General features: G+C 41.5%; 1 protein-coding gene and 1 pseudogene across 4 annotated transcripts in view; both read right to left on the bottom strand.

Annotated features, from left to right (window-relative positions):
• The window catches only part of TAFA4 (TAFA chemokine like family member 4), a 170938-nt gene that overhangs the window by 40598 nt on the left and 110631 nt on the right, over positions 1-19709 (bottom strand). The window lies entirely within an intron of this gene.
• On the bottom strand, positions 16709-17213 carry LOC308250766 (jun dimerization protein 2-like; annotated as a pseudogene). The gene has a single exon. The product of its transcript is annotated as a jun dimerization protein 2-like (transcript).

Raw genomic sequence — 19709 nt, 5'->3', positions numbered from 1 at the left:
AAAGGCCCCTTCCCAATATTCATCTCATTAAGAGATGAAATTCCAATGAAGTTTTATAAATGAGGAAGAGTTTCAGATGTGAACAAAATGAAATAAGTTACTAGAAGAAAAAGTCCCTGTTGACTTCAGCTCAGTCATTCCCAACAAAGTACCTGGATCTCCTGCTGCAGGGAAGGGGCCCCTGGAAAACCTGCTGCTCTATTGCTACCTGCCTGGGGTGGCCCGCAATTCTGCCCCTAACTACCTGGAGTTAGTGCAGCCTCACAGTTAAGGGTCAAATCCTACACACGGCTGCCCCCACTTCAGACCCCAGGTCATCCACACTTACTAACTTGGCTCAGATTCGTTGGTTACCACAAGCCCCTCAGCTTGGATAATTCACTAGAACAACTCACACAACTCAAGGCAGCACCAGACTTATGATCACCAAGAAAACTAGATGCTAGGTGATTTCACTCCTGAAATTGTCCAAATATTTAGGAATAATTAATACCAACTCTACATAAAACATTCCAGGAAATAAAAAAGAATAGGAGGGGACATTTACTACCTATTTTATTTACCCTGACGCTAAATCCAAACAAAAACATTGCAAGCAAAGAAAGTTACCAACCACTATCTCTCATAAACATAGATGTAAACATCTACTTAAAAACAGGCAAATCAGCCCTGACTGGTTTGGCTCAGTGGATAGAGCGTCGGCTTGTGGACTGAAGGGTCCCAGGTTCGATTCTGGTCAAGGGCATGTACCTTGGCCTGCATGTACCTTGAGCAATGAATTCCCAGTAGGAGGTGTGCAGGAGGCAGCTGATTGATGTTTCTCTCATCGATGTTTCTAACTCTCTATCCCTCACCCTTCCTCTCTGTAAAAAAGCAATAAAATATATTAAAAAAAAAAAACAGGCAAATCAGTAATAGCTAAAATTATAAAACTTTTAGAAAAAAAGAGTGATAAAGCTTAATGACTTAGATCAAGCAATGAATTGAACTCTTAGAAATGTACATGACAGGATAAGTATAAAAAAATAGACTGGACTGCATCAGAATTAAAAATATCTGCTCATCAAAAGACACTTGAAAATGGAATGATAGTAGACTGGGAAAAATAAAACATATCTGATAAAGAACTGTTCTCTAGAATATATAAAGAACTCTTACAAATCAATAAATAATAAGGAAAAAAACCAACACCCCACACACTTCCTCCCCCTTCCACAACAATAGGCACAAGATTTAAAGAGAAAATTTATGAATGGACAACATAAACATGAAAATATTCTCATTATCAACAGTTGTCAGAGAGATGTACATTGAAAGTGTGACAAGATGTTACTAGGTACTGTGAGAACAGCTAGTCATAGATGTGACAAAAACAACTGACGGTGAGATGTGGACAACAGTAATTCTCATACATCATTGGTGGAAATCCAAAACAGCCACCTTGGAGAGCAAGCTTGCAGTTTATGACAGTTAACCATACACATACCATAAAACCCAGCACCCCAAGAAATGAAAGCCGATTTCCACACAAAGACTTGTATGTGCATGATTATAGCAGCTTTTCCCCTATTACTGAGAAACTGGAAACATCCCAAATGCCTACCACCTGGTGAATAAACAGATGTGGTATATCCAGGCAATGGAATACTACTCAACAATAAAAATGAATTACTGACACGCACAACAGTATGGACCAATCTTCAATGCATTGCGCTAACTAAAGAAACCTGAGATAGAAGTTTATGTGCTGAATGACACTTATATGTCAACCCAGACATGAAATTATAGGAACAGCAATCAGATAGGTGGTGGCAAGAAGTAAAAGTGCCTGAGGAAAATTTTGGGGATGATGAAAATGTTCTGTATCTTAAATATGATGATTACACTTACTGTATACATTTATCAAAACTCATCAAACTGTACATTTTAAAAAGGGGATTGTGTTTTGAAAATTATTTTAATAAACCTGACTTTAAAAAAATGCAAGCTGAGATACTTTATAACTGATCCAGTAATTATACCCCCAATAAAAAAAAATTTAAAAAGCAGACAATGTCAGAATCAGACAGATAAACACAGACAGAGGCACTCCATCCAGCTTGGGAGCTTTAAAAACTGTGACCAAAAACCAAACAAGGAAAGGCCCACTTGCCACCTTCCAGAGTAAACTTAGAGGAACAAGAAAGGGATCATTGCTGGGACTTAAGAGTTTGCCTATTTAAAGAAAATGCAAAGAGGGAGATGCTGCAAACAGGTAGATGAATCGGTCTCAGAGCTTCCCACCTAGTTATTTGCCACTCCAGGTGGCTGCAGAAAAGGCAATATAAAATAAACTTTGAAAACCAATTTACACACACACACAGGAAAAAAACATGAAGAACATATCCTATATAATAAAAAGCTAATATGCAAATCGACCGAACAGCAGAACAACTGGTCACTATGACGTGCACTGACCACCAGGGGGCAGATGCTCAATGCAGGAGCTTCCCCCTGGTGGTGATTGTGCTCCCACAGAAGGAGTGCCACTCAGCCAGAAGCCAGGCTCATGGCTGGTGAGAGCAGCGGTGGTGGCGGGAGCCTTTCCTGCCTCCGCGGCAGTCGGACATCTCCAGAGGGCTCCCGGACCACAAGAGGGTGCAGGACAGGCTAAGCACCACCCCCCCGCCACCACCACCGAGTGCACAAATTTCATGCACCAGGCCTATAGGATCAAAATAACAAAAGTGGTTGTCACTAAATAACAGACAGGATTATGGAGATTTAAAATTTCTTCATTTTGCTTTTCAAACTTTCCCAAGTTGACGCTTGCAATTTAAAAAAATTGTTTTTAAGTGAAAAAAAGGTCAAAACACAAATGATCAATTGGGGGAAATATTTGCAACATGACAGATAAAGATTAGTTCTTCAATATCTAGTTAAGTTTTTAAAATCAATAAGAAAATATCATTGGAAATCCGAAGAATCATGAATGAACAGAGAACTGGAAATAAAATACAAATTGCTTATAAACATATGCAAAGATGTTCAACCTCACTAATAATTAAAGAAATGCATATTAAAACAACTCAGATTGGCAATAAAAAAGCTTTATGATTTAAAGTATTGGAACAGTTATGAGGGAAGGCACAATCTTTCATATACATTGTTATACTGTGTATATAGTGTAATTGAGTATTAGGACACTTTTTAAAAATATGTATCAATTTTAAATGCGCATACCTGATAACTTAGCAATTCTATTTCTAGCAATTTGCATATTTGTCTAAAAACAAGAGTATTTGCAATACATACACAAAGATCATGTACAAGGCTAGTCAGGCCAGTACTCTTCCACAACACCAAAAAATTGGAAGTCACCTAATTGTCTATCAATAGGGACTGTCCTAACTGTCCACCAATAAGTTAGATAAATTATGCAAGGTCCCCATGACTTAGGAGGGAGACCTGCAAGGCCTGGCATCAGATTTGTTCCATTTCCATCTGCAGGAATAAATAAATAAATTAATTAATTAATTAATTAAATAAATAAATAAAGCAAGTTACAGACAGAATGGCAGCTTTCTCCTCTGTGTTTAAAAAAAATGTAGATAAGTTTGGATGTGCATAGGGAACTCAAGAACTGTAAAGGACAGTTAGATGTAATAAGAAGGAAGATAAACAATCCAATAAAAATAATAGGAAAAGGACTTAAATAGAGACTTTTTGAAAGAAGACATACAGAAGGCAAGAGACATAGGAAAACATGCTCAAAGTCACTAATCACCCGAGAGATGCAAATCAAAATGACAATGAGGTACCATCTCACACCTGTCAGAATGGCTATCATAAACAAATCAACAAATGACAAGTGCTGGCGAGGATGCGGAGAAAAAGAACCCTCGTGCACTGCTGGTGGGAATGCAAACTGGTGCAGCCACTGTGGGAAACAGTATGGAGTTTCCTCAAAAAAATTAAAAATGGAACTCCCATTTTACTCAGTAATCCCACTCCTAGGAATATATCCCAAGAAATCAGAAACACCAGTCAGAAAAGATATATGCATTCCTATGTTCATAGCAGCACAATTTACATTAGCTAAGATTTGGAAACAGCCTAAGTGCCCATCAGCAGATGAGTGGATTAAAAAACTGTGGTACACATATGTCATAGCAATATCTTTACCAATACAGCTCCTAGGACAATGGAAACTAAGGAGAAAATAAACAAATGGGACTTTATCAAAACAAAAAAACTTCTGCACAGCAAAAGAAACCATCAACAAAAAAACAAGAAAGCCCACTGCATGGGAGAACATATTTGCCAATGTTATCTCAGATAAGGGTTTAATCTCCAAAATTTATAGGGGACTCATACAACTTAACAAAAGTAAGATAAAGAATCCAATCAAAAAATGGGCAAAGGACCTATAGACATTTTGAAAGTGGACATACAGAAGGCCAAGAGACATATGAAAACATGCTCAAAGTCACTTACCATCTGAGAGATGCAAATAAAAACAACGAGGTACCAATTTACACCTGTCAGAATGGCTACCTGACAGTGGTCAGCAAACTCATTAGTCAACAGAGCCAAATATCAACAGTACAACGATTGAAATTTCTTTTGAGAGCCAAATTTTTTAAACTTAAACTTCTTCTAATACCACTTCTTCAAAATAGACTCGCCCAGGCTGTGGTATTTTGTGGAAGAGCCACACTCAAGGGGCCAAAGAGCCGCATGTGGCTCACAAGCCACAGTTTGCCGACCACTGGGCTACCATCAACAAATCAACAAATGACAAGTGCTGGAGAGGATGCAGAGAAAAGGGAACCCTCGTGTTCTCCTGGTGGGAGTGCAGACTGGTGCAGCATGTGAAGAACAGTATGGAGTTTCCTCAAAAAATTAAAAATGGAACTCCCATCTGACCCAGTGATCCCACTTTTAGGACTATATCCCAAGAAACCAGAAACACCAATCAGAAAGGATATATGCACCCCTATGTTCATAGCAGCACAATTCACCATAGCTAAGACTTGGAAACAGTCTTAAGTGCCTATCAGTAGATGAGTGGATTAGAAAACTGTGGTACATCTACACAATGGAATACTATGCTGCTGTAAGATAGAAGGAATTCTTACCATTTGCAACAGTATGGATGGAACTGGAGAGCATTATGCTAAGCAAAATAAGCCAGGCAGAGAAAGATAAATATCACATGATCTCACTCATTTGTAGAATATGATGAACAACATAAACTGATGAACAAAAATAGAACCAGAGACAGAGAAGCACTGAACAGATTGTCCAACCTATGAGGGAAGTTGGGGGGTGAGGGGATAAGAGATCAACCAAAGGACTTGTATGTATGCATGCATATGAGCATAACCAATGGACACAGACAGTAGTGGGGTGAGGGCATGTGCTGGGGGTGGGAGCAGCCAGGGAGAGGTCAATGGGGGAAAAGGAGACATATGTAATACTTTAAACAATAAAGAATTTAATTTTTTTTCTTAAAATGTGGATGTACATGGAAAACTACTGGAAAAAATGCAGGTTAACTATGGTTAACCTCAAGGTAGGGGAACTTTTGGATAACCTTTGTACTGTTTCAGTGTTACCATGTGCGTGGACTAGCTCTTATCACCATTTCACCTTGACTAATAATCTACTATACCTTGGATTTCTACTGTGTAAAATGGTAATACTACTTGCCCGGCTCCCCTTCCCAGAGAATTGTGAATACTAAGTGAGAAAACACAGCCACATGAAAGTGATTTGTAAGCTCCACAGAGTGGTAATAAACTGTGTAACAGTTAGGCATTATTGCTAATCATGATCTTTTTAGCGATAAGAAATCATTTTGTGACCCAGAATTTACAACAAATGTGTCTGAGGAAAATTTAATTTAGGGAAGAAAGGTAAATGAGAGATAAAAGCTAAGAACTTTGCTATAAAATGTATTAGTGGAGGAAGGCTTTTGTCGTATTTTTCCCTAGATCAAAGCAGAAAGAATAAAATGGGTCTAGAAAATATACAAAAGCTTGTGCAAATGCTTTTTTTTACGTTTCTGTGCTAAACAAAAATTTAATCTAATATTACATATTTTGAGATTCTTAAAAATGAAGATAAAAATCTCACATGAAGTTCCACAGAGGCCTCCTAATTACAGGAGAGCCAGCTGAGGCCAAGGTGATCCAAAGAGAAAGATGTTCCCTCCACGCTGGGTGAATTTTAAACAGGTGTTTGCAGGTATCAATAAAGCTAATGTTAAGGGAAGATAGAAAAACAATGAGACCTCAGGGTATTCAGCAGAGACTAAAATTGCAACAAACTAACCCCCTGCACTCACTATTAAAAGCTCATTAACTCCCAGCTGTTCATCCATTAGGCTGAGAAGGAGAAAGAGCCAGCGCCTTCCCCTCGCTATTTCTACCAGAGGGCTGCATCTTGTGAAAGGGAGCGAGTCAAATGATAAGATAACAATCATAATTATATCACAGGCTGTGGAGAAAGCTGTGTGGAGTAGAATAAACCTCTCCCGCAATAAAAGTCAGACTGTCCAAAGCCTGTGTGCAGGGGATACAAGGGCGGAGGCTGCATGACCAACAACACAGCGGCTGGTCCTTGAGCCACTTAGAACTGGAGCCCCATGCCTCACCCAGCAGGTCACAGCTCATCGACACCGCAGAAGCCACACCTGCAAGTAGAATATTTTTTCACCAAGTGATTCACTGTGGCCCACAGTCCTTGACTACAACATCAAATTAAACAAAAGAGCCAGAGGGGCACGAATCAATTTAAAGCGATCTGCACATAAACTACTATTTTCAATCCATGGTTGCGATCCGTGAGGTGAAGGCAGATTGTACTTACAGTCGAATTTTCACCTGCACAGGGGTCAGCACCCCAGCCCTGTTGTTCAAGGGTCAAGTGCATTGTTTCCCTTAAAGTGTGACGTTGTATGACGAAGCTTCCATGCTGTGCTCAGAAACTGGCAACTTATAACCTGGTTCTGGCCCCCAGGTGGGTGTCAGGGTGTTTGAATCAGGGTACCTTTAAAAATTAATTTTTAGTACTCAATATTTAAAAGTCAAAAGATGTAACTCATTGGTCTGTCTCAAGCTTATCTGACAGTGCTAGGTGGCATTTACAATTTCAATTAGAGACAGGTCCTAGGTATTTGAGGTGTTTTGATCCCTGTTATGGCCCCAGAAGAGCGACCATTTTAAAATCAAACACAGCTTTCCCAACAGAAATGCCATGCAGTTTCTCTCCACCTCCTCACGGCAGCATCCCTGTGGCCCCAGCCTCAACCATCTGCTGCTTTACTTCATTCCTTACCACCCTTCTCCCTCACCACCACGGCCACCTGGCCTCTCCCTGCTGCTCCTCAACATGCCAGCCACCTTCTGCCTCAGCATCTGCTCTTTCTGTTGCCTCTCCTAGAACATTTCTCCCCCAGCTATCATCAGGGTAAGCTCCCTCCCCTGACTTAAGACTCTACTGAACATTCCCTTCTCAGAGAAGTCCTCATTGAGCACATGCTCGAAAAGTCCATCTCTGACCCCTGCTCTGTTTTCCTCCATAGAACTCATGACATCTGTCACACTCTGCCTTATTTGTTTATTTATTGGCTATCTCCCAACATACTTGATGTAGGCCTTGAGGGCAAAGATTTTTTTTCTGTTTTATTCACTGCTTTACATCAATTATGTGATAGATATCAGTGCCAGGCACATAGTAGGCACCAAAGAAATACCCACTGGAAAAATTAACTTTGTTTTTGATCAGGAAGAAAAAGAAACACATATACTCAACACATACCCACACACATTAGTGAAACTATGGTGACCTCACACCTCTAGAATGAGATCACAGGTTATCTGCAGCAGACTTTCCCTACAAGAGATGCTGAAGGCTATTCTTCAGGATGAAGGGAACTTATATTAGAGAGAAATTTGGAACTTTATCAATGAGGAGCAACATAAGGGGTGAATAATTGGGAAAATATAGTCTATTTTTCTTCACCCTCATCCTCAATTAAATTAAATAAAGTTTAAAAATATGCATGAATGTTGAAAGCAAATAGAATATTAAAAGGTGTCCAAATAACCCAAAAGAAGGCAAGAAAGGGGAACAAAAGAACAAAAAGCACAAGGGACAAACAAAAAATAAAAAAATAAAATGGTAGACCTAAATTCTAAATATATCAATAATTATATTAAATGTAAATGATCTAAACACACCAATTAAAAGAGATGATCAGATAGGATAAAATGAGAATGCTCATAATCTACACTAATAAAAGAGAAACATGCAAATTGACCGTCACTCTGCTACACCCACCAGCCAATCAGGAGCAAGTATGCAAATTAACCCAACAAAGATAGTGGCGGCCACGGAGCTGCAGTGAGCAGGAGGCTTGGGTTGCCCCCGGTGATGGAGGAAGCCAAGCTTCCCGCCTGCCCTGGCCAGCCCTGGCCTCTGCTCAAGGCTACAAAGTTTCAATTATAGAAGATAAATAAATCCCAGATACCTGCTTCCAGCTGGCCCTGGCCTCCACTCAAGGAGGCACTGAAAAAAAAAAAAAAAAAAGATAAAAACGAGGGGCTGGGAGCTTGGATTGCCAGGGTGCCCAGCCAGCCTGCAAACAGCCAACAGCCCCTCACCCAGGCTGGCCAGGCACCCCAATGGGAACCTCCACCCTGAATGGGGTGTGGCCAGCCTGAAAACAGCCCTCAGCCCCTCACTCATGCTGGCCAGGCACCCCAGCAGGACCCCACACCCTGAAGGGGCTGTTGCCAGCCTGCAAACAGCCATCAGCCCCTCACCCAGGTTGGCCAGGCAGCTCAGTGGGACCCCTCACCCTGAAGGGGGTGTGGCCAGCCTGAAAACAGCCCTCAGCCCCTCACTCAGGCTGGCCACACCCCCATGGGGTGAGGGTCCCTGCTGGGGGGCTTGGCCAGCCTGAAAACAGCCATCATCCCCACACTCAGGCTGGCCAGACACCCCAGTGAGGACCCCCACCCTGAAGGGGGTGTGGCCAGCCTGAAAACAGCCCCCAGCTCCTCACCCAGGCTGGCCACACCCCCATGGCCCAATCCCTGTTAATGGGCAGTCGAACATCCCTCGAGGGGTCTCAGATTGGAGAGGTTGCAGGCTGGGCTGAGGGACCCCCCTCCCCCCCCCCCCCCCCGCACACGAATTTTGTGCATCGGGCCTCTAGTTTAACAAATAAGAACCCTTTGTGTGTTGAAGAAAAGGATCATGCCAAGTATACTTAAATGACCCAGGTGGAAGATCCATGTCACATTCAGATAGAGCTGGAATTCCCTGAAGTAATTGTGCAAATGACCTTAAATCATACCTAAGTGCAGAGCTTCAGAACCAGGAAGAATCTGTTACAATGTCACAGCAATAAAGCAAAATAGCTGCAACCACTGATCTACAAACTTGGGCAAAGTGGAAAAAGCATTACCCAGAAGCAGTGAAAAACTGAAAGGATCTCCCCACCTTGTATACCAGCTCAGCACTAATGAAATCATGAAGTGAGCCTCGGGAACCTGCTTTTGTAACTGTAGTTCTCTGGTATCTATGCCCACTGTCAACCAGCATAATGATTTCTTTTCAAGTATTTATGACAACCTCCAATGTGTTAGTGACTTAGTGGGAGGAGGGCAGATATGTATGGATGGAAGCTCATAGAGACATGTGACTGAAAGAGGAAGAAACCTGGTAAAGAACTAACACAGGTTCCCTTGGCTGGAGTCATCTCCTTAATATGGATTGATCTTGGGCCACATGGTCCACAAAAGGGCTCCACCCTAACCACTTGATTACACATGGCCCAGGAGCCAATGGCCACACTGGTCTTGCTCTGTGTTCAATGCAAGTGCTCTGAGTTGAATCGTGCCCCCAAAAAGATATGTTGAAGTCCTAAACCAGAGTGGCTATGGGTGTGACCTTGTTTGGAAATAGATCTTTGCAGATATAATCAAGTTCAAATAAAGTCTAACCTTGTATGACTGGTGTCCTTGTAAATAAGAAGAGGAATATGATATGAAGACAGAGACAAACAGTGTGACAATGGAGGCAGGGACTGTGATGCTGCAGCAGCAAGCCAGGAACCCCTGGGACAATCAGAAGCCGGGATAGGCAAGGAAGGATCCTCCCCTGGAGCTCTGAAGTGGGGAGCATGACCCTGTCAACTCCTTGATTTCAGACATCTAGCTTCCAGCCCTGAGAGAGAATGAATTTCTGCTGTTTTAAACCACTAGTTTGTGGTACTTCGTTATGGCAGCCCAAAGAAACTAATACAGTGAAGGACAACACTGCCCTTTGGAACATGCCATCATTTAAGAGAGGGAGATGGGGAGAAAAGATAAGGCTTGTATCCATCAGGAGGACCAGACACCCAAGTAGTAAACCATTCTCTGCCTCATTCCCTTGTATGAAGCAGGGATCTCAAGCTTCAAAGGCTACAAAGTAAATGAGACAAGTGACCATATGACCTAACCAGGCACCGAAACAAGTAAGAGTCCTATCTCTGTGAGCAACAGTTTCTCAGCTACAGGGATGCGAATCTGCTTTAGAAACCAAAATTGGGATTTCTGATGTGATATTCCCAGACACCAAAACACTGTGCAGGCTGAGCACCAAACATAACCCACAAGCCATAGCTTACAATCCCTGCTGTCAATCACACCCAGTACCCCAAGGCAGAGATGCAGATTCTAACAAAACCCTACAACTGGGAGAAAAGCCATAGCACTTTCAACATTAATGGCCTACCAATGGATTTTGCTTGTTGTCTGGATTTTCTGAAATTATTAAACAATATTAATTTTTCTTAGAAACATGCCATCAACATCTATCCTTGCAAGTTCATTTTACTCATAAAATGAAATGCTGGACCAATACCACAATATTAAATAGTACTTAGTTATCAAGGAAAGAGGTTGATAAATAATCCTTAATTCATCATCATCAATTATTAATCTTATTTGTAATTTCTAGTTGTGCACATAAGCTATCATTACTTATATGGACTCATTCGTTGGCAATCATTTTTTTCATCAATGAACCAAGGAAACATTTTTAGGAAAGACAGAATTAAAGTCTGCAATGTGGTGACACACATCCGAGTTGTGGTCTGGGGTGTGGCTGGACATCAGGAGTTTTCAAAGCGCCCTTGGGAAATGCAGCAAAGTTTCCAAACCTGTACAATAGACAGTATGATGAAGGACTTTTTCTAACCCTAGTATAACTTTATTTCAAATTCAAAATATGAGACTCATATCACAAAGATAAACCCCTCTAAGCTTTCAGAGCTTCAGAAAAAAAATCAGACTGATTTATGCTCTCTTGACCTATTTTGGTTGATGAATATCGTCTGGATTCCTAAATTGATCTAAAGTTGCCCATATCATTTTGTAATTATTTTTCTTTGTACAGCAATAATTTTCATCTAAAATGTTTTCAAATTAACTAGATTAAAAGAATGCCACTTACTGCAGCTAAAATGTGCTCTGAAGATAGATACAACTTCACTTCTATTCCTAATGAAACTCAGACCTTTCATCTTGAATTCAAGCAAATCTCAAACACTGAATAAGATGAGTTTGATACTTTCATATTTCTATTAAATTGATGGCCATCTACACACAGGAAAAAGCCTCCTCATTCTCTTCATTATCCCTGTACAGCTGCGCTATTGCTTCTGGGAGATCAAGGGGTTATACTGTCTCTTAATAGTGGGATTACATTTTCCCTATGTTTCTGCTTTTATTATTCTTGACTTCACAAAGCATCTCAATGCTGGCAGGCAAATATAGGCAGTTAATAACTCTCTGGTTGCACGAGAGGAGGAACCAAGTTATCCAGATCCCACGCTGGGAACTAGACCTTCGAATGAGATCATCTGATTCAATTCAGAAAAAGATGACCCCAACATTTACTAAATAGAAAAGGAGAATGGATTATTGCTTTTAAATTCAACTAAGGAGACTGCAGAAGTAAGAGAACATAGGACTGAGAACTGCACTCAGATGATCATTGCTCTACTGAAAAATGCCCTCTGTTGGATTTGCTTGTTTGAAGTTTGGTTCAAGGGTTGGGGTTTGCAGCAAACTGTTTCAGATAAGCAATCCTATTTGATAGTTTGTAGTTAGGCAGTCCAATTCGGAAATCCAATTCCACTTATGCAATGATTAGTCATAAAGCTAAATGGCAAAATTGGCATTTTAATTTTGAGTTTTTATATGAGCAAGAGAATATTCAAAACATTTAGCATGAACCAATGCTCTCTGTCCTGTAACAGCGAAACTTCAGGGAAAACAACAATTACGATCTTTTAGGAAAGGTATGAGGGAGACTTTGAGCCAGTTCTTTAAAAGGCGAGCTGCCACTTTTATTGCTGTGCTTGAGTTATGGGTTTTTTAAATTGTCAATAAAAATAATAAAAGCAATTTGCTTCCTGAAAAGCAAATGAGATCCAATACTCTGGTCTGAACAAAAAAATAAAAATTGCATTGCTCATGCAAGTTTAATTCACTCTGAAACAATGAATCAAATGTAAGCACATAAAGAGGGATTCCAAATCAGATAACGTGAAATTCAGAAACCGCCATCTCTTCACCTGCCGATCTATCAGGAAACTTGAGCTGCAGCCGCACAGTGTTTGATGGTGTCGACAACAGCATGTCAGACCCTGGAACTTACAGCTGTTCCACTCACACCATCCCCAACCACCATTTAAAAGTGGACAGCAGTTGCCCTGGCAGGTGGCTTAGCTGGTTGGAGCATCTTCCCGTACACTAAAAGGTTGCAGGTTCTATTCAAGTAAAGACACACCTAGGTTGCAGGTATGGGAGGAAACCGATTGATGTTTTTCTTTCTCTATCCCTTCCTCTCTCTCTAAAAATCAATATTACATATCCTCAGGTGAGAATTTTTTTTAAGTTTTTTTTTTTTTTTTTTTTTTCAAAAAGTGGGTGGTTGTCAGAATCAATGGGACATAAGCACCTTTTAGTCACCGAGAGCTGCTAGGATCCTGACTAAACTCCTCTCTTTGAAACAAAAGGTTTTCTTGAAACATAATGTATCTTTTACTAAGCTTCGGTGGACAGGTGATGATTTATTTAGGCATTGATGAAAATGTGGAATTCATGTGATAAGGAGTCATGGTCCATGAACAAGAGCTAAGGGAAGGTGGCACCAAGTAATTTCCATCACTCCCCCGCCACCTCCCCCTTCCTGGAGTCAAATCATGAACAAAAGGGGCAGGCATTTTCTAACCTGGCTGTTTTCATTTCTTCTCTTATAATTTATAAACCAGATGGTATGAGAGATTGCTATATTTTACTGAAGTTAAATATACGAATGACTTTTAAACACCCTCATCCTCAATTAAATAAAAGTAACCAGGACAGCCCTGGCCTTCAGACAACTTTTTCTTCTTCCCTGACTGACTATGGGTCTGCTCTCCCCACTCTGGGGCTCGTCCCACCTCCCTGGCTCCCTCCTGTCCTCACATCATCGCTTCCAGAATTCTACACCGTGTGCGGATCTCACAGGTGGCAGAGGAGGCACACCAGCAGAAATCAGTGCCAGCAATGGACAGCAGATATAGACAGGGTAATACACATGGCACACCTCAGAAAGCATGCTGTGACCCCATTCCTGAATGTGAACCAATGAAGAAATCAATAAGGAATTATCTGCCTTAACTGACACATTAAAGCAAATGGACATATCGACAGTTACAGAGCCTTTCGTCCCAGAACACCAGATTCTACATTCTTCTCCAGTGCACATGGAACATTCCCAAGGACAGACCATATGCTGGGGCACAAACCAGCCTTAACAAATTTAAGAAGAATGAAATCACACCAAGCATGTTCTTCAACCACAATGCTTTGAAATGAGAAATCAACAGCAAAAAGAAAGCAGTGAAAACCACAAATAGGTGGAGATTAAATAACATGCTACTGAAGAATGATTGGGTCAAAGAAGAAAAAAAAGATTGAAGATACATAGAGACAAAGGAGAATGGCAATACAACAGATCAAAACTTTTGGGACGCAGCAAAAGCAGTAAAAAGAGAGAAGTTTATATCACTGTAGGCCTATCTCAAGAAACAAGAAAAATCCCAAATAAACAACCTAACATCACATCTTAAAGACCAAAAAAAGAAGACCAAAAGCAGGCCAGAGTAAGCAGAAGGAAGAAAGTAATAAAATCAGAGCACAGTTAAATGAAATAAAGAACAAAAGGACAACAGAAAAAATTAATGCAACTATGAACAGGTTCTGTGAAAAGATTAATAAAATTGACAAACCTTTGGCTAGACTCACTAAGAAAAAAAGATAAAAGGCTAAAATAAACAAAATCAGAAGTGAAAGAGGAGAAGTTACCACAGATACAGAGAAAAACCAAGGATCATATAAGAATACTATGAAAGACATGTCACCAAATATAATAACCTAAAACAGTGGTCGGCAAACTGCGGCTCGCGAGCCACATGCGGCTCTTTGGCCCCTTGAGTGTTCTAATGCTACTTCTTCAAAATAGACTCACCCAGGCCACAAACTGACTTCTGCACATGGGCCACGAAGTTTCAGTCGCACTGTACGTGCACGCCCGCATGTGGTATTTTGTGGAAGAGCCACACTCAAGGGGCCAAAGAGCCGCATGTGGCTCGTGAGCCGCGGTTTGCCGACCACTGACCTAAAAGAAATGGAAAAGTGCCTAGAAATATACTAACTTCCTAGACTGAATCATGAAAATTAGAAAATCTGAATACACTGATCAACAGTGATGAAATTGAAACAACATCAAAAATCTCCCAAAAAGTAAAAATCCAGGACCAGATGGCTTCACAAATAAATTCTACCATTCAAAAAAGATTAATACCTATTCTTCTCAAACCCTTCCCAAAATATGAAGAAGAATCAATACTTCCTAATACATTTTACAAGGCCAACATTATCCCGATACCAAAAACTGGCAAGGATAACACAATAAAAGAAAAATACATACCAATATCCCTGATGAATACAGATGCAACAATCCTAACCAAAATAGGAGCAGATCAAATACCACAAAATCATTAAAAAAATAACATGTCACAATCAAGTGGGGTTCATTCCAGAAGAACAGGATGGTTCCATATACACAAATCAATCGATATGATACACTGCATTAACAAAACAAAGGACAAAATCATGTGATCATATCAAGAGATGCAGAAAAAGCATTTGACAATATGCAACATTCATCATTAAAACACTCAATAAAAGGGTATAGAAGGAAAGTACCTCAACATAATAAAGGCCATATATGACAAACCCTCAGCTAAATCACACTCAGCGGAGAAAAACTGAAAGCTTTTCCTCTAAGATCAGGAACAAGATGAGGATGCCCCCTCACCACTGTTATTCAACACTAGAGGCCCAGTGCACGAAAATTCGTGCACTCAGGGGGGGTCCCTTAGCCCGGCCTGTATCCTCTCACAATCCAGGACCCCTCTGGTAGGGTCCCTAAGCCTGGCCTGAGAGCAGGGCCTATCGGGGCTTTCCTTCCCCTGACTGCAGGCATCTGGCCCCACCCCCGCCGCTGCCACTGCTTGCCATTGTGCAGCGCTGCCCCACCCACCCCTGCCACTGGTTGCCTCCCTCTGCAGGCGACAGGTGTGGGGAGCAATGGCTTGGCTGGCCTGGGCCTCCCTCTTTCTTTTTGTTTTTTAAGTAAGAGTAATATTTACTGAGTGATACAGAACTGAGTACTATGAAGGGTTTACCAGGATGGAAATGCACTGCACCCTGCCCCTGCCACCCCCAACACCCAGAGACTACAGTACTTAGAAGTTACATGCAACAGCCATAACTGCTGAATATCTGTTCATAACAAACAAACCATAGCATATTTATACTGTATCACATCGAGTGATTATAGAAATCCATTTATATATTGCTTGTATAAAATCTTTTCTTTTGGTAAAATGTATTTTTTAAAAAAGAAAGTATAAAAAACATGTGCAGTTGAAAGCCCTGCCAGGACAGCCAGTCTGTAAACATTCAATGAGTATGTGCTTTGGAAGGGCGCCCATGCCTCGTACCCACAGCAACTCCAGCAGGGCTGGTGAGGGTACGCCCTGGCTGCCACTCGGGCAGGACTGAGCTGGACTACGGTGGGTGAGTACAGCAGGGCCTGGCACTGTGCCCTTCTCCAGCCTTGCATCAGGATCAGGGTCAGGGTCAGGGTTAGGGCTGGGGGGCAGGCAGATTGCAGTTTCACTCTGAGTTCCATACTCAGCCTAATTTTGGTTGCAACTCATGGCTTTTTCTGGCTGCACAGAGGTCCTTTGGGTGGGTGCCCGGTGGAGAGGCCGGAGAAGTACCCACGGCTGCCTAGTTGGGTGTGTCTCTGGCCCAGAGCCTCTGTCCTGCCTCCTACAAGCCTAATCCCAGGCAGAACAGCCCCCCCACCCCCACCCCGCCCCGCCTCAGGACTACTTTGGTCTCAGCGCTTGGTCCTGGGTTTCATCAGCCTGGGTTTCTTCCCCTGGTGTGGTTGATCTGAGTTTCACAAAAAAAGCCTGGCCGATGCTGACTGTGCTGAGCCTCATTGAAGACTTTTTCATGCAGCAAGGAAGAGCCCTCTGGGACCCTCCTCCTCCTCCCTCTCCTCATCTCTTCCTCCTCCTCTTCCTCCTCCCAGCCCATGGTCACTTATTCTCCAGCTGCTCCAGCAGTGGGTTGCCTTCTGAGTCGGGGGTCTTAACGCTGTTGGTCCTGATGTGCAGGTGGGGTGACGCCAGCTGAGCCTCAGGATGAGCTGCTACCACTTCTGCTTCAGCTCCTCCATCTGGGTTTTCAGCTCCCCATTCATGAGCTCCAGCCACTCAGATTCTCGCTGCAGGAACTCCTTCTGCTCCTTCTTGTTCTGGCATCGGGCTGCCACCACTTTGTTCTTTTCCCGGCACCTTTCCTCCGCTCCTCTTCCTCATCTAGCTCACTTTTTACAGGTTGAGGCTTCTTGCCCAGTTTCACCTCCAGGAAGTGCAAAGGGGTGATCATGGCCCCAATGTTGTGGATGTCAGTGTATTTCAGCTCCTCTGCAGTCAGGGCCGATCTGGGGAGTCGAGTCAGGGGGCCGAGCCCTGGCAGAGAGCCCACAGTCATGGAAGGGTCCGGGATCTGCCCAGGCATCATGGCAGGAGGAGTGGCACTCCAGCCCTGCAGAAGCCGTGGGGGGAGGCTTTGACCCTGGGCCTGGGCCAGGCTTCAGGTGCCATGCCCGCTCAGCAGCTGCCATGGTACCAGCCCTGTCCTACAATGTCCACTGCCACCAGAGTCTCCCGTGGCAGCCGCCCAGCGTCCCTCCCGCAGGCTGTGGCCTGGGTCTCCTTCTTTGAGGCGATGGATCGCAGAGCTCTGCCTGCCTGCCTCATCGACCCCAGCCACTCGCCTGCCTACCTGATCGCCCCAAACTGCTCTCCTGCCTACCTGATCACCCTAACTGCTTGCTGGGGGGCGGGGCCAGCCCGGCAAGGGGCCGTGGTGGTTCTGGTCTCTGGTTGTTCTGGTCATTATGGTCACTGGGCTTTTATTATATAGGATAGTACTGGAAGTTCTAACGAGCAATCAGCAAGAGAAATAAATAAAAGGCATCCAAATTGAGAAGGAAGAGGTAAAATTGCAGATGACATGATTCTTTTATACAAAACCCTCCACCAAAAACCTAGAAACAATAAACAAATGTAGTAAAGTTGCAGAATACAAAATCAATATACAAAAATATATTGCACTGCTATTTATTAACAATAAAATTTCAGAAAAAAATTAAAAACTATTCCTTTTTGCAATTGTTACAAAAAGAATAAAATAGCTAGGAATAAACTTAGCAAAGAATGTAAAGGACCAACACATTGGAAACTGTAAGACATTTTTAAAAGAACTTGAAGACACAAAGAAATGGAAAGATATACTGTGTTCATGGATTAGAAGAATCAACATAGTTTAAATGGTCATATTACCCAAAGCAATACATGGAGTTAATCTATTTCCCATCAAAATACCAATGGCATTTTTTAAAGATATAGAACAAAAAATCATCAAATTTTATGGAACTACGAAAGACTCCAAAAAGCAAATCAATCCTGAGGAAAAAGAACAAAACCAGAGGTACCTGGCTTAAAGTTTTACTACAAAGTTACATTAACCAAATAGTATGATATTGACAAAACACACACAGAGAGACCAATGGAATGGAAATGAGACCCCTGAAATAAATAAACCCACATGCATATGGACAAATAATTTTTAACAAAGAAGCCAAAAATATACCATGGGGAAAAGAAAGCCTCTCCAATAAATAGTACTGGGAAATTGGAAAGCAACATGCAAAAGAATGAAACTAGACTGCAGTTTATCACCATACACAAAAATTAACTCAAAATAGAATGGAGACCTATATATAAGTCCTAAAACAAGAAATTACATAGAAGAAAACATATGTCTGAACTTATGTATGGACCTTGGTTTTAGAGAGGATTTTATGAATTTGACCCCAAAGGCAAAGGAAATAAAAGCAAAAATAAATGAATGGGACTATATCAAACTAAAAAGCTTCTGCACAGCAAAAGAAACCATCAACAAAACAAGAAAGCAACCAACCAAATGGGAGAAGATATTTGCAAACAACACCTCTGATAAGGGATTAATATCCAAAATATATAAAAAACACATACAACTCAATAACATAAAAGCAAACAATCCAATTTAAAAATGGGCAGAGGACCTGAACAGACACTTCTCCCAAGAAGACATACAAATGGCCAACAGATATATGAAAATATGTACAACTTCACTAGCTATGAGAGAAATGCAAATCAAAACTACAATGAGATTCCACCTCACACCTTACAGAATGGTTATTATCAGTAAGACAAGTAATAACAAGTGTTGGAGAGATTATGGAGAAAAATGAACCCTCCACTGCTGGTGGGATGTAAACTGGTACAGCCACTTTTGAAAACTGTATGGAGCTTCCTCAAAAAGTTAAGACTAGAATTACCATATGACCCAGCAATTCCTCTTCTGGTTTCTACCCTAAAAATTTGAAAATATTTATTTGTAAAGATATACGGACCCCTTTGTTCATTGCAGCAATTTATACAATAGCCAACACATGGAAACAACTTAAGTATATTTTGATGGGTGACTGAATAAAGAATATGTGGTACATATATACAAGGAAATACTACTCAGCCATAAGAAAGGATGAAATACTGCCATTTTCAACAACATAGATGGACCTAGAGGGTATTATACTAAGAGAAATAAGCAGACAGAGAAAGACCAGTACCATATGATTCCAATTATATGTGGAATCTGAAGAACAAAGAAACAAACAACCAAAACAGAAACAAATTCATATATACGGAGAACAAACTGATGATTGCCAGAGGAACGGGGGGGTGTGGGTGGGGGGTGGGTACTGGGTGAGGAAAGTGAAGGAACCAAGTGCAAATTGGTAGTTATAAAACAGTCAACGGGGTGTAAAGTACAGCGTAGAAAAAACAGTCAACAATATGTATAGTGCCAGGTGGGTACCAGACTTACAAAAAATATATGAATAATAAAATGTCAGTAACTAAATACCTATCAATAATTACTTTAAATCTAAATTAATTACATGCTCTACTAAAAAGACAGGGTAGCTGA

The sequence above is a fragment of the Plecotus auritus genome, assembly GCF_963455305.1.
Source record: "Plecotus auritus genome assembly, chromosome: 6".
Lineage (NCBI taxonomy): Eukaryota > Metazoa > Chordata > Mammalia > Chiroptera > Vespertilionidae > Plecotus > Plecotus auritus.
This window is presented reverse-complemented; position numbering and strand designations above follow the sequence as displayed.